A 25,562-nucleotide genomic window follows, 5' to 3' on the forward strand; every position below is an offset into this window, starting at 1 on the left:
TATTGATGTTAACAATCTAGAAAAGGGCTAGGGAGTCAGTACAATGGTTCTGCAAAAGGCTTTCATGCCTGAGGCTCTGGAGGCCCCAGGTTTGATCCCCAGCACCACCATAAGCCAGAGCTGAGCAGTGCTCTGGTCTGTCTCTGTATTTTTTCTCTCTATCTTACTCCAATTAAAAAGAAAAAAACAAGAAACCAGAAGATATCCCTTTCCCACAGAACTACAATTTAAAATGGGCAGTAGTTTAGATAATGCTCGGGTATGTAAGGTAGCCCTCAATCTTAACACACAAAGCATTCTTTTTAGAAAAAAAAAAGTTTTGTTTTTGTTTTTGTTTTTTTTTTACTTATTTATTGGATGGAGACAGAAATTGAGAAAGGAGGAGGAGAAAGAAAAGGAGAAGGCAAGAAGACAAGTCAAGAAGACTGCTTCATGTTTGTGTAACTTTCCCCCCTGCAAGTGGCTTGAACCGGGGTCTTTGCACATGGGAACACGTCTGCTCTACCAAGAGCGCCACCACCTGGCGCCAGGACATTTTTTTTTGAAAAGGCATAGAGATGGATCTCTCCCAACCGCCAGTTAAGGGAAGTTGTCCCTGGGTCTCAAGACCCTGCCAGCGAGGAGCGACGTGAGCCCGTGGGCTTCGGTGGCTTCAGTGTCCCCTGATGTGTGTTCTGTCAGAAGGTGCACGGAGGAAGCCTCTGGAACAGCCCTAATGAAGTTCTCCCGGATCTCCGCTGAGCCGCATTCCATCACAGCCCCGTGGACAATCAGTCTTCAGCGCGAGTCTGGGAGGAACAGCTGGGCTCTCCGAGATGACTGCTGTATGTCTGCCTTTGCTAGGCGATTAGCGTGATGGGAGCCATAGCAACCCAGCGTCTCCATAGCAACGCGTAGCCGAGACAGGTGCAGTTGCATCACAAGGCTGTTTGTTGCCTGGCAAAAAGACAGGCCATTAGTACTTAGATATAGGCTGTTGCCTTAGAAACAAATAACCCTACATAGCAACTACAGTTGGTCTGCAAGATTGGGGGGCGGGAGTAGACTGGGGGGGGCAGGTTGTAGCTGCTTTTGTCCATGTTCGTAAAAATCAGTGGAAGCATCCTTTATTGGAAATGACAAGTTGAGGTCATCAAGCTGTGGGAGATAAAATGGAATTTTCCAGAGCAGCGCTGTTAATGCTGGAGTAATGTCCAGGGGGACGGAGCCATATGCCTGGTTTCCTTCTTGTGGCTGTAGCCTCTCCTGAGCTGGAAGGAAACAGCACTGGAGGGGAACCTTGTATGTGCTAGGACACCAGTTATTGGGGTGGGGCTCACATCCTCATGGCTTCTTTTGTCCTTCTGCCGCCCCCCACTCCAAGCCCGCAGACCCCACAACACACACTTCTCTCGCCTTCCCAGGTATTTCCCTGCCAGTATTTCATATCCTTTGGCCTCTAGAAGTTAAGCACATAAGTGTGTTATTCACTGGGTCAGATCATTGGTTCATTTAGACCAGTGTTTTGTTGCCAGACATGACCCCCAGGGGCATGCTGTAATTATTTAATAATTTGAAGGATTACAGCAGAGCTCTGGGGTTTGTGTGAGGAGCTCAGACTCGAGCGAGAGGCTCTCCGAGCTCGCCTGGGCTTACTGACTTCATTTGATTTTTTTAATATAGGCATAAAAATGCAGCCGAACCAGAGCTTTTATAATGAAGATAATTTCCAAGCCAAATATTTCAGAATAACACGGGTCCGTTTCTCTCAGGCGACGGGGGGGAGGGGGGGATGGGATAGAAGTTTCCATCTCTCCCCCTGCGGGGTTCTCTCATTTCACCTCACGAAGGTCACAAGGCTGAGGGAGGAGATGACACATCAGGTGTGCCTCTTCTGTGTCCTGGCTCTGCGAGACCATGTCACCATTGTCTTTTTTCTGGAGACTGGAAGCCCCTCATCAGGAAGCTCAGGGCTCGCCACCATGTCCTGGCTTGTGGAACCATACTCCAGGCTCCACATACTAGCTGAGGGCCCAGGTCTTGCCATGACTCAGCACAGGTCTTCCCATGACTCAGTCATCAGCTTGGCTTCAAGCCTCCATCGGGCCGTGCGTTGATGTGACTTAGGGAAGATGGACACAGGGCCAAGCCAGCCAGGAAACCAAGGCCCACAGTGCCACCTTGACATTGTCTAGCTGGGCCTGCTGGGAGAGAAGGGGAGAACCTGTCAGCTCCTTGCAGGGCTGCTGGGAGGGGGCTCCTGGCGCTCAGCTCACTGGAGACCGTGATTGTACTCGATGGCTGGTGAATGCAGGGCCGTGCAGATGGGCTTTCGGAGGAGCACTCGGAACCCAACTGCAGGTTCTGGTTTTCAGGAAGAAGGAGGCACCAAAGGCGCTGCCCCACCTTGTTTCTGTCTAGACTCGGCAGTGCACAGTGCAGATGCCAGGCTGCAGATCCTGCTTGCCTGTGCTCCCTTCTGCATATTTCTTTCCACCTGCTTCTTTTGTTCTGACAATCCACCTGTGAAGTGTTACTATTGATAGTTGTCAAAGCCCTGCTCAGTTCTGGCTTCTGGTGGTGCTTAGCCTCTAGTCTGCTGTGCTAATACTATGGCTATCTTCCCTGCTATGTGAATTCTTTTTAGCATTTTTAAAAACTTGTTTGATTGATTGGATGGAAACAGAGAAGTTGAGAAGGAAGAGGAGATAAAGAGAGAGAGAGAATGAGAGACACCTGCAGCCCTGCTTCACTGTGAAACTTGCCCCCTGCAGGTATGGACCAGGGGCTTGAACCCAGGTCCTTGCACATAAAAAGCCGTGTACTCTACCAGGTCCACCACCACCTGGCTCCCTCTCAGTTTATTTTTTGTAATGGAAACGCAGGACTCAGTGGCATTGGCCGTGATCAGTTTGCTAGGGTTGGCAGAACAAAGTAACACCTGGGTGACGTAAACAACAGATGCCTTGTCTCACAGTTCTGAAAACTCAAAGTTCAAGATGGAGGTGCCAGCTGGGCTGTTTCCTTCTGAGGGCCGGGAGGGTCCTGGCTTCTGGGCGTCCACTGGCAGACTTCAGTGTTTGCTGCCTTGCAGAAGCGAAGCCTCAGTCTCTGCCTTCATCGCCACATGCTGTTCTCCTGGTGTGCATGTGTCTGTGACCTGGCTTCCCCTTTTCATAAAGACACCAGCTTTTATGGGCCCACTCTTTTCCAGTGTGACTTCACCTTAGCCAGTGACAGCTCCAGTGACAATTCCCAAACCAGACTGTATTCTGAGGTCTTGCCACCAAGATTTTAACTTGACTGCGGCTGGTGGTGGGGAGGCATTATTCACCCACTGGTGACACTTGTCTTTGATAAGGTGTTTTTGCTGTGGCAGCTTGGGAGTTGCATTGAACTTAGAAACCGCAGACCCAGAGTCTGATTCCTGGCATCACATGTGCCGGTGTTGCTGTGTTTCTCTCTCATTCATAAATAAATCTTTAAAAAAAAATCTGGAGAAAGGGGCACACCCAGTTAAGCACACATAGTACTAAATCCAGGGACCTGAGCAAGTATCCAGGTTCAAGCCCCTGGCTCCTCACCTGCAGGGGCCAATGCTTTACAAACGGCGAAGCAGGTCTGCAGGTGTCTAGCTTCCTCTCTCTCTTTTTCTCTCCCCTTCTCTCTATCTGCCCCATCTCTCTCAATTCTCTCTGTCCTATCTAATAAAGTGGAAAAAATGGCCACCATGAGCAGTGGATTCTAGTGCCGGTACTGAGCCCCAGCAATAACCCTGGAGGCAAAAAAAAAAAAATCTGGAGAAGGGGCTGCTCAATGGTGTATCCAGTTGAATGCACACAGTACTATGTTCGAGGACCAGGGTTCAAGCCCCTGTCCCAACTTGAGGCTAGAAGCTTCACGTGTGGTTAAACAGTGCTACAGGTTTCTCTTCCTCCCTCTCTCCCTCTCCCTCTCTCAGAAATTTTAAACTTTATTCAGGAAAATTGAGAATATTTACGTTAGGCTGAGAGTGAAAGACAGAAAGAGAGATCTTACCTCCTCTTCTTCCTCAATTTCTCTCTGTCCTATCAAAGAAAGGAAAACAAATCTTAAAAAAAATTATATATATATATATATATGTATATATATATATATATATATATATATATGGAAGTGGGGCCAGGCCGTGACACACCTGGTTAAGCACACACATTACAGTGGCCAAGGACCCGGGTTCAAGCCCCTGGTCCCCACCTGCAGGGGGAAATCTTCACGAACAGTGAATCAGGGCTGCAGGTGTCTCTCTGTCTCTCTCCCTCTCTGTCTCCCCCTCCCCTCTCAATTTCTCTCTGTCTCTATCCAGTAATAGATAAAATAACATCTTTAAATATGGCGGTGCAGAAAGTAAGAAAACATTCAGGACAGGTCCAAAAAGGATGGCAGAGGACCTAGTGGGGGTTGTATTGGTAGATGGAAAACTGAGAAATGTTATGCATGTACAAACTGTTGTATTTACTATTGAATGTAAAACATTAATTTCCCAATAAAGAAATTAAAAAAAAAAAAAGAAAGCATTCAGAAATCAAGGTGGTGGGACATATCAAAGAAATTGCTCCCAGCGGCCCAAACTGGAGCAGTTTGAGCAGCAGCAGTGTCATCAGATTATTGTTCAAACATGACCCAGATGTCTGTGAGGCCAGCACACTCTGTAGAACAGAAATGGAAGAAGGGGTCGGGAGGTGGTGCAGTGGATGGGACATTGGACTCTCAAGCATGAGGTCCTGAGTTCAATCCTTGGCAGCACATGTACCAGAGTGATGTCCTGCCCCCCCCCAGCTTTCTCATTAATAAATAAATAAAATCTTTTTTTTAAAAAAAAAAAAACAGAAATGGAAGAAACATGTCCCAAACAGAGACATTTCCGATATGTTGATGCTTCTCTGCTCAGGGAGTTGGAGTTTAAACTCCCGCCCATCAGGGTACGCGGTTACCCACCGACTTTGAAAAGTGGAAAGAGAACCATTTGGAAGTGGAAAAGTCACACCCACACTTACACAGCCAGGTAACCCAGCCTCACAGTAACTTGACATGAAATTGACAGCAGGGTCTGTGACGGGATCCTTCTGTGTCAGCCCTTCTGTCGTCTGGCACCCCAAGATCCACAACCCCAGTCTAATCACGGAGAAGCCATCAGTTTTTGTCCGGAAAGGGCACATTCTGCAAAATCTCTGATCAGTGCTCCTCAGAGCTGGAAAGGCATCAAAAGCAAGGGAAATCACAGACCAGAGAGGAGGCAGAGGAAGGAGACTGGCTGGGAAAACACGGAATGTGGTAGCCTGGAGTATCTCAGATGGCTGATGGGATGAGCTGGTGACACTGCAGCTCTAGATGGACTCGAACCCTGAGGAAGGGAGGCGCTTGGGCTCCTCGATCCCCCTTCCATTTGCTGCTAAGATATCTTTCACCTTAGCATCCAGGGAGATGGCTCAGTGGTGACATAGGGTCTTATGTGTATGAGATCTTGGTTCAAAGTCCAGCACCTGGGGAGTCAGGGCGGTAGCGCAGCGGGTTAAGCGCAGGTGGCGCAAAGCACAAGGACCAGAGTAAGGATCCTGGTTCGAGCCCCTGGCTCCCCACCTGCAGGGGAGTCGCTTCACAAACGGTGAAGCAGGTCTGCAGGTGTCTTATCTTTCTCTCCCCCCTCTGTCTTCCCCATCTCTCTACATTTCTCTCTGTCCTATCCAGCAACGACAACATCAATAACAACAACCATAATAACTACAACAATAAAGCAACAAGGGCAACAAAAGGGAATAAATAGATGTTTTAAAAATATATTTAAAAATAAAAAAAAAAAGTCCAGCACTTCAAGCGGCACTCTGGTTCTCTTTCTGTCACTAAATAAATAAATAAATAAATGGATAAACTTTTTTTTAAGTAGGGGTAGATAGCATATAATGGTTATGCAAAAGACTCTCATGCCTGGGGCTCCAAAGTCCCAGGTTCAGTCCCCTGTACCACCATAAGCCAGAGCCATGGTAAAAGAAAGTGCTATTCACTTCAAAAGTAATAATAGCATCTTTTTTACTTAGTGTGTGTGTATACACACGCACACACACACCCCCCACACCCTAACTTGCAAAGTTAGAAAAATTCACAAGACTTTTATTCCATGGCCTGGGTCTAAAAATTGTGTTTGTAGATGACTGTACCTAAAGTTAGCAGAGTCAAAACATTTCAAGAAAGTTTCTATTGCTCTTCCTTTTTTTTAAATAAAGCAAATCTGGAACATTTAAACTGACCATTTAGCTCTTTATGTTTCTTTCTGCTTCTTCAGAGCTGTTTAATGAGCTGCAAAATATACATTAATGTTCCTTTCAAAGATTTTGGCCTTTCAGATATCGAGGGTCTTAATGAAAATGGCTGATTTTCATGCTGATTCAGCGAAAGGTATTATTTCATTCGGCCTACTGCTGTAATCATGGGTTTGAGCTTTCCTTAACATTCCTACATAGCATAGGAATACTACTAAGGATATGCTAAGTGTACAGAGTGGTTAGTACATATTTGAATTCTATGCATCACCAGGGATTCCTTAGCAGGTAAGGGAGGGGGCAGGGGCAGATAGTGGTGTTTGGAGAGCTCATCCTTTTTAGACAATTAGAAGATAAAGAATCCTTAGAATGTTAAGCTTATTAACATAACCATGTTAATCGTCCTCCCTCCCCCCCCCCCAGTGCTGAGTCTGCACTCAGCAAAGGAATAGCTTATTCATTGCTTGTCGAACATCCAGAGATTTTTTTTTTTTTTAATTTACAAGACATCTTTACTTCCCATTATTCATCATGGTGTGTGCATGTTGTGCTCGCTGGCAGGAGAGATGCAAAGCCATAATAAAATCAGTTCTGACTTGCACTGGGGGAGTTTAATTGTCAGATTGTGGTGTCATTGCAAGTCTTAATTCAAGCTCAGATAGAAAGGAGGAGGGTTTAAGTCTCTTGTGCCACCATTAACTCCTGATGTTTACTTGCTGGAAGCATTGGATGGAACCCATGGTTTTGTTGACTATTCCACGCTTTATCCGGCAGACGTATTTGTGTGAGCTCAGTTAGAAAGACTGTGGTCTATGGATTTGGAGGGGGAAATATGCTTAGACTGCCGCTTCCTGCTCACAGTAATTTTCTACAGTTATTAAAAGTCAATGTGAAACTCCTTTCCTAAATATGTAAAAACTGTTCTAAATGAGCATGGGTAGGGTGGATATGGGACTGAATGACAAAGATGTCTAACAATAGACGCTCCTAGGGGAATTTTTATTTGGTTAAAAAACAAAAAACGACTCAGAGGGATGGGTTAACTTTAAGTAAAGGCTTAAAGTTGTCAGGATTCACTCTCACTTTAGCAAGTCATGTTCATTTACAGCGTCAGCTTCAAAAATCCCTTAGTTTGGTTCTGATTTTCCTCACATGTGGAGTCACGTCCTGTGAAGATCCATTAGACTACTGTGAGACGATCTCGGACTGTTGGCTCTCGGCAAGAGGCGACTGTACCTTTTGTGCTCTCTGCTTCTCCCTCATTTTATCTCAGTGCAGAAGCAGCCAGTTATCTTGGAGCACTTAAGTCTAGGCGTGTCATATAAAGGCTGCGCTCGTCATCCAATTTTATTTTATTTTACTTCATTTACACGTTTACTTTGAAAGTTGGGCCTGTGAGCAGAGCAGCTCGGCTGTGTGTTTTGGCTGAAAGAACCAGGGTTTCCTCCTCTGAGCTCCAGGGGTAGCCCCAGAACCTGATCTGTACCCTATTTGAAGAAATGTCCTTAGGATTTTCTTTTTATCATTTTTATTGGGGGGGGGGGGGTTTGACGGTTGACGGTTGACTGAGCACTTGTTCACACACAGATGCGATCTCTCATCTCCGTGAATGTTCTCTGCAGGACCCCGGCACCCGCAGCGTGGGTCCTTTTCCATCACCAGGCACAGGAGCCCAGGGTTCTCTTCACTTCCTCCCTCTGTCTCCTTCCCAGAGTCCTTTGGTCTACAGTTGACTTTGGTTCTTTCTCCCTGCCCCTATTTATTTAAGTCGTACCTATACATAAGATCATTTGATATTTGTCTTTCTCTTTTTGGTTCATCTCACTTCACATGATGTTTTCAAATCTCATTTAAGATGATGCAGAAAGATCTGGGATATATATATATATATATTTGCCCCCAAAATCTACTGATTGATTTCTGTCAGTCTAGCTCCTTTGATAACGGAGAGGGTCTGTGTCGTCCTGATTTCTTATTAGAAGAGTGTCAGTGGTTCCCCTTAGGAACTTGGGGTCTGTGCCCACTTGTTGTCTGTTTCTTTGCTTCCACAAATAGTCGGCAGAAGATCTGCAGACTCCTGATCAGAGCATCCCAGGCCTGCTGTCAGAGCGAGGGGGGCAGGGGGGCGAGCTTTCTGCACAGTGGGCCTGACTTGCCTTCTGCATATTTGTCAAGCCTCATCTACCCAGAGGGGGAGAAATTGCTCTACCTGTGAAAGATGTGAATGGACAGTCAAGAAAAATGGGTGAAACCAATATGTCCAGGGGGAAGCAGGCTGCATTGTCTTTGTTTTGGCGCAGTGTGAAATTGGCAATTTTTTTTCTTCATCACAATAGCAAACAAAAGCTACCATCACTATATCTAAGCCTCCTCTTTCTCCCGCCTCTGATCACCCTAAAGACTTCTGGATTTTATAGGTCAAAAAGTGAGAGGGGTGGCTGGGTGGTAGAGCACCTGGTTGAATGCATATGTTACAATGCACAAGGACCCAGGTTCGAGCCCCCAGTCCCCACCTGAGGGGGAAAGCTTTGCAAGTGGTGAAGCAGGGCTGCAGGTGTTGCCTTTCCCCCCTCTCTCTCTCTCTCTCTCTCTCTCTCTCTCTCTGTCTCCCCTCTTCTGCTCAATTTCTCTCTGTCTCTATTCAATAAATATGTATTTTAAAGACAAGTGTTTGAATAAGTGGTAAGGTGTTCAGTTTAGTGTGGACCAGACCTTACTGGCAAGTTTCTGTGAGTGAGAAAAAGAATGATCATCAGAGCACAGGACTTGCAGGCATGAGTGTGGTTCCCAGCACTGCAAGTGCCAGAGGGAGGCTCTAATTCATATTCTCTCCATCTCTCCATCTCTCTCTCTCTCTCTCTCTCTCATATATATATATATATATATATATATATGCAATCAGACTGGGCTAGGTGCCCATCTGTTACTACTGAAGATCCAGCCATGTCTTCTTTTGAGAAAAAACACCTTCAGGAGGTAGCTTGCCAACCATCTTAATCTTCACCTGGGCAGGGAGCATTTGGGTCCAATGAGAAGACATTGAAAGAAAGATGGAGAGGATCTGATTTTGAGCCCCCGGTCCCCACCTGCAGGGGGAAAGATTTTTGAGTGGTGAAGCAGGACTGCAGATGTCTCTCTTTCCCTCCCTTTCTCTCTCTCTCTCTCTCTCGATATCTGACTGTATCTATCCAGTAAGTAAAGGTAATAAAAATAAAATAAAATAAAGATGGAGAAACCTGCAGAAAGGGAAATTCATAGCAGCACAGTATAAGCTGTGATCTGCACACCACAGGAACAGGACACATACTTGGGTGACGGGACGCCAGTTAGGAGTGGACAGCAGTCCCTCGAAGAGAGTGACTCCCAACTAGAGCTACAAGGTTGTCCTTTCCTACTCTCGAGAGATGCTCAGTGCATTGAACTGCTTCCGCCCTAGGGCAGAATCCCACCAAGCCACATGGCGTAGCCTCTCTAGGGTGTAGATCGGAAACAAAACACGCTCAGGAGAATTCGCCTGGCGCACTGCACTCAGAAGCGAGCGGTCAGCGTCGTCTATCATAGTTGTGAAGTCCAGATCCCCAGCCTGCTCTGAGGCTCCTCTCGTTCTTGATTCTGCGCCATCCAGCTTATTGACTTGTGCCCTGTAATTACCACCCTCGTTCTACTGACACTTTTTCTTCTTCTTCTTTTCATTTTCTTCCCTGTGAATAAAATGATCACCGCGATGTTTTGCCGAGCGGAAGATCCTTTCCAAAAGCTATCCATCACATCACCCAGACCTCCCCCCTGATTGTTTATCCACCAAGTTAAAGAGAGCAGCACCCTCTCTTTGTGTGAGTCACTGCGAGAGAGAGAGAGAGAGAGAGAGAGAGAGAGAGAGAGAGAGAGGGGGGGGGGGGGAGTCCCCTGCTCTGCTCTGCTCTGCTCTGCTCTGCTCTGCTCTGCTCTGCTCTGCTCTGGAATCACATGTCCTGGGCTTCAGTTCCTGGTCCTGTCCTTAACCCCTTGTGTGCATGACCTGAGGACCACGTGGTGGTTTGAGAGGCTGAGCTGTATGTTCGGGGCTCAGGAAGAGTGTGAAAAGTACCAGGAACCCTGACACCTGCTGATATCTGTCTAGGGAAAATGGCCACAGGCCATGTGAACACTTTTTGTTTTTTCTCCCTTTCAAACCTTATGTTTTTAGATCCAGTTGCTTCCCAGCAGTCTGAACTGAGACGTGTTCTCTGTGTGTCTATCTGCTCTGACGTGGAGAGTTTAAGTTCTAGTCTGTTTACCAGCTTGGATGCAATGCACCCATCCTCAGTACCCACCACCCCCAACGCTTTCCCCAGCCACCTCAGCCAGGAGAGAAGCGAACGAGAGGGAGGGAGCACACGTTCAGAGGGAAGGTCCTGTGGAGGGCAGGCAAGGCGAGTCTGGGAAGTAAAAAACCACCAGAAGCAGGAAGTGGAGAAGTAAAACAACCTGAAGGTCTCCAAGTGAGGAAGCCCTGGCTCTTCCGGCCGCTGCCAGAACCCGCCACCTTGGAAGAAGTTCAGTCACCCAGACTCTGACGGGGCTGCTCCTTGGGTGTCCACTGAGCTTCAGTGCTGCTGCTGGGTTCTCCTCACCTGTGAAAGGCTCAGGACCCCTTCTCCTACTGAAATGGCCTGGGACTGGGTGGGGTGTCTCCCTGCTGCACCCCAGCTTCTGCAGGCTGCCCAGTCTCCAGTCAGCCTCCCAAGAAAATCTAGTACATTTCAACAAAGACTGCGTCTCTCCCTCCTTCCTTCTTCCCCCTTTCTTTCCCCCTCTCTTTCTCTCTTCCTCTTTCATCTCTTTCTCCTTCCTCTTTCTTCTTTCTCCTCTCTCTCCTTTCTTTTGCCTCCAGGAGCTCAGTGCCTACATGATGAATCCACCACTCCTGGTGGCTATTTTTTCCTTTTAAATTATATTTTCTTTTTTCTTTTCTTGATTTGATAGGACAGAGAAATTAAAAGGGGGAGAGAAGATAGAGAGGGAGTGAGGGAGACCTGCAGTAACAGCTTCACCACATGAGACGCTTTCCCCCTGCAGGTGGGGAGTGAGGGCTCAACCCTGAGTTCCTACACGTGGCAATATGCTTACTTTACTGGGTATACTACCACCTGACCTCGGTATTGTTATTTTTTAGGGTATAATCATTGTATTTTTTACTTTTTTATTGTCACCAGGGTTATCGCTAGGGCTCGGTGCCAACACTAAAACAGACCACTCTTAGTGTCCATGTTTTCCTTTTTTCCCCCTTTTTTTTTCTTTCCTCTCCCTTCTTTCTATTTTATTTGATAGGACAAAGAGAAATTGAGAGGGGAAGGGGAAGGTAGAGGGGGTAGAAAGGGAGACACCTGCAGCCCTGCTTCACTGCTCATGAAGTGTGCCGCCCCCCCCCCCCCCGGTTTATTTATTTTTATGAGAGAGGAGAACACTCTCAGTGTGTGAGGTGTTGGGAGTTGAACCCGGGGTCTCAGCCATGCAGGCCCTGTGCTCTGCTGCTGAACTGTCTCTCCTCTCCCCCCTGCACCGTTTGTGCTATAAACAGCCCCTGGCATGCAGGTGCAGGGCACTCATAGGCCACTCACCACACTCACAAAACAGTGCGCAACACTGCCCATGTCTCCCTCTGGCTGCTCAGACAGCTCAAGATTAGTTGGCCACCTTCTTCCCCTCTGCAGTCACGAGACCAGGGCCGGGGGTCCGGGGGTCCGGGGAGAGGACCCTCACACCACCTCGAAGCCCTCAGAAGTTGACTGAGTGATTTCATAGTGACGTATTTGGCGCCTCTGCCTTCTCCTCCCCCAAGTGTCTGCCAAGGCCCTGGTGGGCCTCTGGGCATTCCACAGTGTCCAGTGAGTTGGACCAGATCCTTGTCGAAGCCAGCGAGCCCCACAGAGCATCTCTGGGCTAGAGAGGTTCTGACTTCCCAGCTGTTGGCTCCAAGGCACCGAGTATCAGAGGACTGAACATTCTGCATCTGTCAGAGAAAACACCAAGTGTCCTCACGGTGACGGGCCAGAGCGGCTCCTGCTTCATCTGCTTCTTCCTTCCTTCCAAGACAGCCCCTTCTGCTCAGGCTGAGCATGGGAAAGGGAGATGCCTCCACCCTCCCTCCCCTCCTCAGAGTAGGAGAAGTTTCCACTGCCAGAACATTGTACTCATCCTCTCCCCAGCATATGATCCATGTTTAAATCTCTGGGCAGTGACTCGTTAGTTTTTTTCTCCCCTCCCTTCTTGGCTTCTTTGATGAGAACAAAGCCCGTCTCCTGTCCACTCCAGCTCTGCCTTCTCTCTCTCAGGAAATCTCGCAGCTTCACTTTTATCCCTTCAGAAGAAAATCACCGGAAGGCTGTCCTTCCCACCTGCTAAAAGAGGGCCATCTTGCTTCTTTGTACTTTGAAGTCTTCTCTGCAGAGCTCTTGGACCCTGGGTTCTGGGGACAGGGACACGCAGACTGGCTCTGGACCCCTGGTTCTGGGTGGGTGGAGGGGAGTCACAGCTCCTCCCATTCTCTGATGGGCTGTTGAGAAAGGCAGACTGGGGCAGATGGTGACATTCTTATTCAAGCCCTTTGAAGCACCCTTCTTCTGACATCACCCCCTCTCCGCTTCACCTCTCAGATGTGGCCCGTGCTGGCCTTAGGATGGGCAAAGTCAAAGGTGGGAGAAAACCAGCCTGAGTTTCTGTAAACCAGCTCTTTCTTCTTCTAGCGTTTGCCTTTCTTCCGTAGCCAGTCAACAGCATCAGGTTGAGCCTGATGTCAAGTTTCGAGACCTCCTTTGAATCTGGAGAGGTGGCAGTCGTTGACTATGTGGGTCATAGTCTGTCTGGAGCCGCAGGGGCAGTTCGGGTCGTCTCTGGCCCCCCAGCGATGGAACATAGCGGCGCACCGGCCATGGCCTGTTCGATAGCGATTGAGGAGGGCCTGATCATAACGTGCTAGGTCAAAGCCGGGTTGACGCTTGCGGGGGTCTGTGATGAGGTGTTTGTTCTTGACCTCAGCTGACTGCCAACTCTGTTTCCAAGAGTCTGGAACAGAGAAGCTCAGTGTAGGCGTAGGGGACCAGATTGGCAGCTCTTTGATGCCGGGTGACACAGAATCGATTCCCACCCAGTCATCCAGACTTCTAAGACAGGAGCAAGGCATGTCAGTTCTTAAGCACTGTGGGACTACAAAGAATCTTGAATTTACTCTTCCCCGCTTTGGATCCTAAACTGGTCTGCATTTGGGGTAGGGAAACCAAACATTTTCTGAATGAGTGTCGGCGGGTATCGGTACTGAGTTCAGAGTGATGGGTTGGTATCACAGGCATCGCATGTGCAACCTGCCTTAGTTCTGGTAAGTGTGAAGAGACTGATTTTTATCACTGTTTTACACGTGGCAGAAGAGAAACTGAGAGACTGAGAGTGACAGCTACACACCTGCTGATGGCGGGTCCCACAGCCCCCAGATGACTGAGCTGGGACTCTAGCCAGTGGGGTCTCACTTCAGACCAAGGGATTCACCATGTGGTCACCATAGTTTATGGAAATACTTTGAACTGTCTGTCTCTCCCTCTAATATTTTATTTATATTCTTATTTATTGGATAGAGAGAGAAATCAAGACACAAGGAGGAGATAGAGAGGGAGAGAGAAGGGGGCCAGGTGGTGGCACACCTGGTTAAGTGCACACATTACAGTGCCCAAGGACCCAGGTTCAAGTCCCTGGTCCCCACTAGCAGGGGGAAAGCTTCACAAAAGGTGAAGCAGGGCTGTGGGTTTCTATCTTTCTCTCCCTCTCTATCTCCCCGCTCCTCTCAGTTTCTCTCTGTCTCTGTCAAGTAAATAAACAAAAATATTTAGTGAGAGAGAGGGAGAGGAGAGATGCCTGCAGCCCTGCTTCACAGTTCACGAAGTTTGCTACAGGTGGGGACCAGGGGGCTTGAACTGGTATCCTTGTGCATTATAACGTGTGCTCAACCAGGTGCACCACTGCCCAGCCCCTCGACTCTCTGCTAATTGAAGAGGTGAACCTGGGAAGGGAAGAACAGCATGGTGTCGTTTTAGGTTTGAGACAGATGAGGCTGGGACAGATGGTGGTGAGGCTGCCGGCCAAGGCAGTAGATCAGGTCAGCGGAGCTGAAAGTCTGAAATGGGACAGAGGCCAAGGAGCTAAGGCAGCTGGAGAGAGAGAGGCCCAGAGGGTTTGGAGGCATAGTGGGTGGAGAGGAAGCTGAGGGCCATCTGACTATTGTGGCAACTAGAAGTCTCCACCTGGTAACATGGAGGAAAGTGACTGTGGATCATATGGGGTGTGTATATGCTGCGTGCGTGCGTGCGTGCGTGCGTGCGTGCGTGCGTGCGTGTGTGTGTGTACACTGTTTACTTTTATTTTAGACTAAATAGAAGAGTGAATGTGGGGTGGGGAAAAATTCTCATCGTTTCTGCAACCTTGTGAATCGAGTTTTATGATTATACTGCCTGTTTAATGAGAGCAAAGAAATGAAAAGTTCACATTATTTAAGAGTTGATTTTGCCCAGGAGTTCCACCCCTCATGTTAATTAGGACTTTTATGTTGTTTTGCTTTTTTCTTTGGGCCTGCTTCAATATTTCATCATATTTTAAAAATTATTTTTAACTGTTTGATTTTTATTATTTAATTTATTATTATTATTATTTAATGAGAGAGAGAGATGCCAGAGCAGTGCTCAGCTCTGGCTTATGGTGGTGCTGGGGATTGAACCTAACGTCTCAGAGCCTCCAGCATGAAAGTGGTTTTGCAGTAGCATATGCTGTCTACCCAGCCTCAATATTCTGTCATCTTTAGGGATATATGGTCATAGCTCTCTAATAACTTTTTTTTTTTGGCGTGTTCTATTTTATTTTGTTTTAGCTGCAGAGAGGATTGACAAGGCCTGGCCATTTTTGAGTATGTTTTGTGAGTGATTGTTCAAGTAATATATTTTGTTATCATTCTTTTAACAAACTCTCTAACCATCGCTCTGAATCTTCAATATGTACAAACTCTGTGAATATTTGTGAAATAGACACGAATCAGTGTAATCAACACCCTTGAATAAATCTAATCAACTTCCTTGATCTGACATTGAAGTTGCAAAATAGATTAAACAATCAGAATTGATTTCGCAGTGTTAAGGAATAAGTCATGGGGATTCTTCCAAAAATACCTGGCTCGTCTTGGCTGACCCAAATGTGTAAAAACTTGAGCTCTGGACAGCTATCTGAAAAGAGCTGAGTAAGACTCAAGGCTGCACTACTTGGACATTGGGTGCCCGACTGGCTGACTTGCGTCAGATGGTGCAGCAGGCGAAATTATTTTTAGTCCCTTAACAAGATACAGGGATGAGGGCAGGGAGCTAGCTCAGCTGTTTCAGAGCACCAGCATTTATGCCTGAAGCTTCAGACGCCACAAGTTCAATCCCGCCACCACCGTGTGCCAGAGGTAGGCAGTGAATTGCACTGTTTCTCCTTTCTTGCTTTTTTCTCTGTCTCTCTTCACGAGTCCTTGAGTCTTCAAAAGAAAAGAAGACAGGAATGGTGCACAATTTAAGAGAATCAGCTGACACTGGAAAACTTGACTTCATCTCTACATCAGCATTTGAGGGCTAAGGGTCGGGCTACCAGAATCTCTAGCGGGACCTTAGGAAAATGATTCAGGATTTTATTGGTGGAGGAGGCTGGCTGTGGCCATGGAATTTTTGGGTGCAATTTGCTGTGACTCCAAAAAGCCTGTAAAAATCAAAGGCAGTGCTTTTCTGTTAAGTGGATGGGTATACGCACATCTCTACAGCCCGCTGCCTGACTGAGTATGGTGTTTGAAATCGCGGCCTTGCTGAGCCGTGGTTGGGCATTTGCCTCTCAGCACGGGCAGGAGAATCACAGTGAGAATTACAGCCTTGATCACTGCACACTGGAGCAGAAAGGAACCTCACGTCACCCGGGCTAGTGTTCCCCTCGTGGGTCCTGTAGTAGACAGATTCCAGGAATGTTTAGCCCTCTGCCAGGGAGGTGGTGCCGGGGGCATCACGCCACTTCTGAGTGTGTGTGAGCGAACCTTCAGCCCTCAGTTTGGGGGGTGCAGCTTATAGCGCCTTCACGGGGAGCTGGTTCATCTGTTGGCCACACTGTGTGTGGGGGCTGGGCAGAGGACAATACTTATCAACATGTTCCGAGAATCCCCCCCCCCCCCGTGTGGAAAATAGATTAAAGTAAGACCCTGCCGTAAGAGTGGGAGTCTTGCCGGCAGCACCTGTTTCAGAGCTGGATTCTTTTACTCGGCACTGTTGTCCCTTGGTTGTTGTGACAGATGGGGTGGGGCGCGGGCGGCATGGCAAGTTTCTTCTTGATAAGTGATTTTGAAAACATCCAAGTGTCTCCGCTTCTATCCACATCTACAACTTTTCCTGTTCTGTTTTATTATTTACTTATTTATTTATTGGTCCTCACTGGGTCTTCACTGCTCCCAGCTGACTTATTCAGATAAGACAGAGAGTGAGAGTCAGAGAGACAGCACAGCACTGAGGCATGTCCTGCTCCTCGACGTGGGACCTTTGCCATGCAGGCACACTAACCCCATGAGCTGTCTTCACTAGCCCGGACTTCTCATTCTGCTAGAAGATTAAGTTTCAGGGACTGGGTGGGGGAACACCTGGTTGAACACACACGTTACAGTGCACAAGGGTCCATGTTCAAGCCCCCCCCCAGCCCCACCTGCAGGGGGGAAGCTTCATAAGCAGTGAAGAAATATTGCCAGTGTCTCTCTGTCTCTCTCTCTCCCTGTCTGTCTACTCCTCCCCTCTTGATTTCTCTCTGTTTCTACCATTCATACACATCCAGGTCTCAGCATTGCACATTGTAACATTTGTTTTTACTTGTTTTCTCGAAAACAACAATTAGGATTTCTTCTTCTCCTTCTCCTTCTCCTTCTCCTTCTCCTTCTCCTTCTCCTTCTCCTTCTTCTTCTTCAACTTTGGAGGAGGTTTTCAAAATGCAGACACTTTTTCTGTCTTCGGCTGGCTTTGATCTGGTTTAGCAGAAGGTTGGCCAGTATATTAGCAATAACATAGGCCATTCTGTCCTCTGCAGATCAAAATAGTCTATATACTGTGCTTGTAAGGACTGGACTTTATGCTTCTTTCCTGAGGGGGAATGTAGCTGAGTGGTTATGACGTAGAGTTTTAGCACCATGAAAAGTCAAGTAAGCCGGGAGTCTTTGAAAGTATGGCTGGCCACTGGCTCATGGGTTGTGAAATCAATGTGGGGTCTGCCTCCATCCTTTATTTTAATGGAAGACGACAGAACGGAAAGCAGCATTACACAGATAGGTGTATGTGGCTTGGTGGGGCTTGTGACTCAGTTATTTGTGTGGGTCTGTGTGAGCTCAGTGAAAATGAGAAACACATTTGCTGTAATAATCACCCCCATCTGAAGAATGTGCGGGTGAGTGGTAGCAGGTAGAATCTGAATCCGCCCCACAGCACAGTCTCCAGAATCTGAAGCCGCCCCCACAGCACAGTGCTCCAGAATCTGAATCTGCCCCCCCACAGCAGTCTCCAGAATCTGAATCCGCCCCCACAGCACAGTGCTCCAGAATCTGAAGCCGCCCCCACAGCACAGTCTCCAGAATCTGAATCCGCCCCCACAGCACAGTGCTCCAGAATCTGAATCCGCCCCCCCACAGTATAGTGCTCCAGAATCTGAATCCGCCCCCACAGCACAGTGCTCCAGAATCTGAATCCGCCCCCACAGCACAGTGCTCCAGAATCTGAATCTGCCCCCCCCACAGCACAGTCTCCAGAATCTGAATCTGCCCCCACAGCATAGTGCTCCAGAATCTGAATCCGCCCCCACAGCACAGTCTCCAGAATCTGAATCCGCCCCCCCAGCACAGTGCTCCAGAATCTGAATCCGCCCCCACAGCACAGTGCTCCAGAATCTGAATCTGCCCCCACAGCACAGTGCTCCAGAATCTGAATCCGCCCCCACAGCACAGTGCTCCAGAATCTGAATCTGCCCCCCGACAGCACAGTTTCCAGAATCTGAATCCGCCCCCCCCCACAGCACAGTCTCCAGAATCTGAATCCGCCCCCACAGCACAGTGCTCCAGAATCTGAATCCGCCCCCACAGCACAGTGCTCCAGAATCTGAATCCGCCCCCACAGCACAGTGCTCCAGAATCTGAATCTGCCCCCCCACAGCAGTCTCCAGAATCTGAATCCGCCCCCACAGCACAGTGCTCCAGAATCTGAATCCGCCCCCCCACAGTATAGTGCTCCAGAATCTGAATCCGCCCCCACAGCACAGTGCTCCAGAATCTGAATCCGCCCCCACAGCACAGTGCTCCAGAATCTGAATCCGCCCCCACAGCACAGTGCTCCAGAATCTGAATCTGCCCCCACAGCACAGTGCTCCAGAATCTGAATCCGCCCCCACAGCACAGTGCTCCAGAATCTGAATCTTCCCCCCCCACAGCACAGTCTCCAGAATCTGAATCCGCCCCCCCAGCACAGTGCTCCAGAATCTGAATCCGCCCCCTCCCACAGCACAGTGCTCCAGAGATGTTGACACATCCATTACAAAACAGCAGTAGTGAAAACAGCCCCCAAATGTCCACCAACAGATGAACAAATAAACAAAATAGCACTGTGTGGACTTGGGAGATAGCATGATGGTTATACCGAAAGACTTTCATGCTTGAGGCTCCAAAAGTCCAGGTTCAATTCCCCACTCTACCATAAGCCAAAACTGAACAGTGCTCTGCTCTACAGTGGACTATTACTTAGCCTTGCAAAGTAGTGAGATTCCAGTACAGGCTACAACATGCACGACTAGAGGCTATCATGCTCAGTGCAATAAGTAGACACACAAGGATAAGTGTTGGGCTTGGGTAGATTAGAGGTTACCAGGGACAAGGAGAGGGGGGACTCAGAGTCAGTGTTTAATGTGTGCAAAGTTTCTGGGTTGTTTTTTTTTATGAGAATGAGGCATGGTGTGGGGGGCCAGACATCAGAGCACCACTCAGCTCTGGCTTACCCAGTTCTAGGGCTCGAACCAGGGCTATAGGCGCGCAAGTCCTGCACTCTGCCACTGAGCTACACCTGGCTATCCCAGTTTCTGTTGGAAATGGTTGACAGGTTCTTGGAAATTCCGGAGGTGATGGCCACCACAGTGTAAATGCACAGAGGGCCGCTGAGTCCCGCACGTGCGAGTGGATGAACAGGCAGTTTCTATAGTAGGCCTGTTTTTGTCACAAGTAAAATTGAAAGAAGAACTCAGCCAAGAATAATATTAATGGTAACACTATTGTCTCTCTGTCTCTTTCCCTTTCTATCTTTGTCTCCCTTCTCAATTTCTAGTAAATAAATAAATAAATAGAAGTTATAAAAATAGGGACGTAGATCTTTTAAAAACAAAAAGGGCAGGGGGACATAGCATAATGATTCTGTAACGAGATTCTCATGCCTGAATAATATTAACAGTAACAGCAGTCACGTGTTGGGCCTGGAGATGGTACTCAGTAATGTCCTACAGTGCACACGACCCTGAGTTCAGCCCCAGGCATCACGTGGGAGCACCCTAGGTGGCACTGGGAGCCAGCCGCATGGGCGGTGGAGAGGTGCAGTGGTGTTTCTCTTCCCCTCTCTCTGGATCTAAAATAAAAGAATACATAAGCACACATGGCAAAAAGTGCAAGGACCGGCATGAGGATTGAGGTTCAAGCCCCTGGCTCCCCACCTGCGGGGGTGTTGCTTCACGGGTGGTGAAGCAGGTCTGCAGGTGCCTGTCTTTCTCTCCCCCTCTCTGTCTTCCCCTCCTCTCTCCATTTCTCTCTGTCTTATCCAACAACAACGACAGCAGCAACAACAATAGTAACACAACAACAATGATAAACAACAAGGGCAACAAAAGGGGGAAAAATAGCCTCTGAGAGCAGTGGATTCGTAGTGCAGGCACCGAGCCCCAGGGATAGTCCTGGAGGCAATGAATGAATACATAAATAAATGCAAAAAGTTGATATCTTGCTACTGCACGTGAATGATCCTCATAGCTGCCTCACTCAGTGTTAAATAACACAGCATCTCATGTGTTTGTTTTGGTTTTACTCTTTTTTTTTAAAAAAAAGATTCATTCATGAGAAAGAGAAACAAAGAATCGCACATTCAGTCCCGCGAATTGAACTTGAAACCTCACACTTGAGAGCCCAGTGCTTTATCTGACTTACTACCGCCCAAGCTGCCGTTTCTTTTATTTTAATTTTATTATTATTTTAACAGAGCGCTGTTCAGCTCTAGCTTGTGGTGGTGGGGATTGAACCTGTGACTATAGAGTCTCAGGCATGAGAGAATCTCTTTATATAATCATTATGTAAAGAGATTCCTTTTTTGTTTTTAAAAGATTTATGTGCATAATTTTATAACTTCTATTCATTTATTTAATAGAGACAGAAATTGAGAAGGAAGAGAAAGATAGGGAGTCAGGTGTGTTGGTATGCTTCTAAAAACCCCTTCTGTTTCATTAGTTTAATCCCCCCTGCTTAACACTATTCTATTTACATAACCACTGTATTCTATTTATATAACCTCTGTTAACAAGCACCACCCTCCCTCCAGGGCATTGGTGGTTTAGTGGTAGAATTCTCACCTGTTCCGCCCCCTCTCCTTGTCATACCCTGATTTTCACCAGTCACTTCTCTCTCCACCCTCTCTGCATCGCATCCTGTTCCCACCCTACTGGGCTAGTATATTTATAAGGATAAGATTGTTTGTAGTTTTAGTTGAGCTTAGCTTGGTATAGATTGCACTGCGTCCTGCATGAATAAAGAGATACTGCGTACAACCCAGCCGTGAGTCCCGGGTCGTCTGTTACTCGCCCGTGAAGCCAGCCCGGCAAAAACAACACAGGTGGTAGTGCAGTGGGTTAAGCGCATGTGATGCAAAGTGCAAGGACCCGCGTAAGGATCCTGGTTCGAGCCCCCGGCTCCCCACCTGCAGGGGAGTCGCTTCACAGGCAGTGAAGCAGGTCTGCAGGTGTCCTGTCTCTCCCCTCTCTGTCTTCCCCTCCTCTCTGCCCTACCCAACAACAACAACGACAATAATAACTGTAACAATAAAACAAAAAGAATAAATAAATATTTTTTAAAAAGATAGCGAGGGAGAGAGACAGAGAGACACCTGCAGCCCTCCTTGACTACTCGTGAAGCTTTCCCCCTGCAGGTGGGGACCAGAGGCTTGAACCCAGGACCTTGCTCACTATAATGTGTCCTTTTAACCAAGTGCACCACTGCTTGGCCTCGTGTACACATTTTTTTAAATATAAGAACACGAGGGGAGAGAGACCTCTCACTGTTGTGACGTTGGACCCGGGTCTTCACACATGCAAGTCCTGTACTCTCCCCCTGAGCTTCCTCCCTGGCTCTACTAGACATTTCTACTAGACAGAAATTTGTTCACATCCTGAGACAAGCAGGACAGACTTTGGAGTCCCTGAAGAAGTGCTGGACCCTGTGTCACCTTGAGGCTGGAGCCCCCAACTAGCTCGTCCCCAGCGTACATGGTTTACTGCTGCAGCGTCAAGGTAGATCAGGAGTTTCTCTTTGGAGGACTAACCGGAGACAGATTCCAGCGTTTTTCTCCTGACTTCTCCTTTTCACCTGCCGGTCTCCGGTTCTCACCTGCACGCAGGTGACGCTCCTCTTCACTCTCCTGGTGGGCGCGAGGAATCACATCATTGCAAGACTGGCCAGCTCCTCATGGGGCGCGAGCGCTTCCACACTATGATCATCATCTCTGGCATTATGCTATTCCACTGCAGAATACTGTGCCCCAGGATGGTTCCGTAGCCCCCATGTCCACTTGGTCGATTCCAAATGATATTCCTCCATGAGGATCATTTCTGGAACCATCCGTTCCACCCCGGTTCCATGGCTGCCAGTTCTTAGCCACATCGCCCCGCCAGATATTCGTCGGGATGCGGCATCATCTAAGTTCATTTCCCACGTCTACGCTCGACCGGACCTGCCAATCTACGCGGATATCTTCACCCACCCTGTCCAACGCTTGACGTCTCGTCACCCAATCTGGTCCCCTACGCCTACACTGAACTTCTCTGTTCCAGACTCTTGGAAACAGAGTTGGCAGTCAGCTGAGGTCAAGAACAAACACCTCATCGCAGACCCCTGCAAGCATCAACCCGGCTTTGACCCAGCACGTTATGATCGGGCCCTCCTCAATCGCTATCGAACAGGCCATGGCCGGTGCGCCGCTATGTTCCATCGCTGGGGAGCCAGAGACGACCCGAACTGCCCCTGCGGCTCCAGACAGACTATGACCCACATAGTCAACGACTGCCACCTCTCCAGATTCAAAGGAGGTCTCGAAACTTGACATCAGGCTCAACCTGACGCTGTTGACTGGCTACGGAAGAAGGGCAAACGCTAGAAGAAGAAGAAGACTCTCCTGGTCCGCAGGCCCTTCAGCTCATTGGTCACGGTGACGGTGGCCGCCTCCTTTCTCTGCGTTGCTTCAGAGAACCCAGGTGACCCCGGCAGGGGAGCTGCTAACAGAGCCCGGGGGGTGTCTACTTAGTTCTTCCCTTCATTGCCCTTGGGATTTCATAGCTCTAGGCTGACTTTTTCAGGCAGAGAGGTGGGGGGTGAGGGGGTGGGAAGGAGGACCTCATAGCACCTGAACTGATGCTGCTACTGCTGCTGCTACTGCCTCCTCCTCTTCCCCCTCCCCTCCCTCCCTCCCCCTTTCTCCTCTCCTTCTCCTACTCCTTCCCCTCCCCCCCCCCTTCAGGGTTATTGCTGGGGCTCGGTGCCTGCACTATTAACCCACTGCTCCTGGAGGCTGTTTTTTCCCCTTTTGTTGCCCTTGTTGTTCATCACTGTTTTTATTATTATTGTTGTTGCTGTCATTGTGGTTGGACAGGACAGAGAGAAATGGAAAGAGGAGGGGAAGACCAAGAGAGGGAGAGAAAGAGAAACACCTGCAGACCTGCTTCACCGCCCGTGAAGTGAACCCCCTGCAGGTGGGGAGACAGGGGCTTGAGCCAGTATCCTTATAGGAGCCCGTCTACGCGCTTTGCTTAACCCGCTGTGCTACTGCCCGGCCCCGCACCTGAGCGTCTTCTAGCATGGTGGGGGCCAGGCTGGAACCTGGGTCTCACACATGGTAAAGCAGGTGCACCTGCTCCTTACAGTTACAACTGATGGGCGCGAGACTTTGGAAATGTGTCCTGTCACCCCGGCCTCCTTCCCCTTCTCACCCCTCTATAGATTTCTTTTCTCGTTACTTGTTTTGTCATCTGACACTTGTCATTGGTGGAGATGACCAGGGATTTCCTCAGTGTGTTCACTCCTTTTCTCCCCCCCCCCCAGTGTTTTCATTCTTGTAGTTTATCCAATGGCTCTTTGTTAAAGGGAAAAAAAGAGATACTATGAAAATAGATCAGTAGAAAAATCCTATTTAAGGGGTCAGGTGGTGGTGCACTTGAGCGCACATTACAGTGCACAAGGACCTGGGTTCAAGCCCCCAGTCCCCACCTGCAGGGGGAAAGCTTCACAGGTGGTGAAGCAGGTCTGCAGTAAGAGTCTAGTGAAGAGGAATTCATAGCAGCTGGAGCAGGAAGGCAGGAAATCCAGACTTGGCCACCGTAGGAGGATGGACACTGATCTGGGAGTGAACTCCCAAGTTTTCGCCTGTTTTTCTGGTCCCCAGGTTCGCTCAGTGGCCAAGCTAGGTGAAATTCTCAGGTGTTGAGACCTGAGTAGCCGAGCAGTGCTTCAGGAGAGGGAGAGACAGAGAGACACACACACAAAGAGAGAGAGAGAGACACGTCATACACTTGCAGGTAGATCCTTGTCTTCCTGTCTGTCAGACTGTGGTGCCAAGCACTGAGAACCACTCAGTCAGGATTCACCTTATAGCATCAGAGGAGGACACGGGCTTCAGCCTTTCTCCATTCTCTGCCCTTCCTGCTGGCTGCCAGTTCCAGTGTGATAGAAGATTCCGTGAGGGGGTTGGGTGGTAGTGCAACGGGTTAAGTGCACATGGCGCAAAGCGCAAGGACCGGCGTAAGGATCCTGGTTCGAGCCCCCGGCTCCCCACCTGCAGGGGAGTCGCTTCACAGATGGTGAAACAGGTCTGCAGGTGTCTATCTTTCTCTCCCCCTCTCTGTCTTCCCTTCCTCTCTCCATTTCTCTCTGTTCTATCCAACAATGACGACATCAATAACAATAATAATAACCACAACAACGATAAAATAACCAGGGCAACAAAGGGGGGGGGGAATAGCCTTCAGGAGCAGTGGATTTGTGGTGCAGGCTCTGAGCCCCAGCAATAACCCTGGAGGCAAAAAAAAAAAAAAAAGATTCCATGAAGCCGTGTGTCTTCACTAACTTGGCCCTGGGTGTCTGAAAGACCCTCCCGCCTCCAGCTGTTCTGTAATCCTGGTTTTCTTCTCACTTTATCTTTCTAAGCAGTGTTTTCTATTTCTGGCCACTAATATAAAAAATTAATTAGACCCTTTCTTTGCAGTTAATTGTGATGACTCTGTTTGCTCTCTGGACAGAGCCTGAATCACAGAAGCCAGAGACATCAATTATCTATCCAAAGTACATTCCTTTTAACTAAAGTCTAGTGTGTCTCCGAGCGCCCGTCCTGGCCTTGGTGATGGGACAGAGCAGCTGGAGGGCGCTGGAGCCAGGAGTTTTGATTTGACCATCATTCTTTTCCCAACGGCGTGCGTGGAGCAGCGTGACAATTCTGCACACACCTCACAGTCATTGCTCGTTGCTAAATATTTTAAGCATCTAGAGAGTAGCCATTGGGGACAGCGCATGCAGAGGCTTTGGGCCCAGGAGAGAGGCGTTGACTTTGCAGGTATCTCACGGGTCATTCATTAGTGAAGATCTTTCTCTGCCTCCAGGACCCCCACGGGGACCTACGCTGCAAACATCTGCTGAGTGAGGACGGGTTAGAGCAGTTTGCCGAGGAATCGGCCCAGGCCTCACATGCGAGTGAAACTGCTGAGTGCCTTGGGGGGCGGGAGGTTGAGGCAAAAAGAAAAGACACTTCAGCTCCACTCCATCATCCCTGGGGTTCACTTTGTAGTCCATAGTGTTCCCATGTGGTGCGGGGGTTCAGACTCTGGGTCTTGCATATGGTAGGGCATGCCCTCTACTTGATGAGCTGTCTCTTAACCCCTTGCTTTGCTGCTTTCCTTCCTTCCTTCCTTCCTCCCTCCCTTTCTTTCTTTCTTTCTTTCTTT

At 48.5% G+C, this 25,562-nt stretch overlaps 1 protein-coding gene across 4 annotated transcripts in view; it reads left to right on the forward strand.

Moving 5' to 3' along the window:
• The window catches only part of FOXN3 (forkhead box N3), a 274,905-nt gene that overhangs the window by 119,244 nt on the left and 130,099 nt on the right, over positions 1-25,562 (forward strand). The window lies entirely within an intron of this gene.

This window comes from Erinaceus europaeus, chromosome 22, assembly GCF_950295315.1.
Source record: "Erinaceus europaeus chromosome 22, mEriEur2.1, whole genome shotgun sequence".
NCBI lineage: Eukaryota > Metazoa > Chordata > Mammalia > Eulipotyphla > Erinaceidae > Erinaceus > Erinaceus europaeus.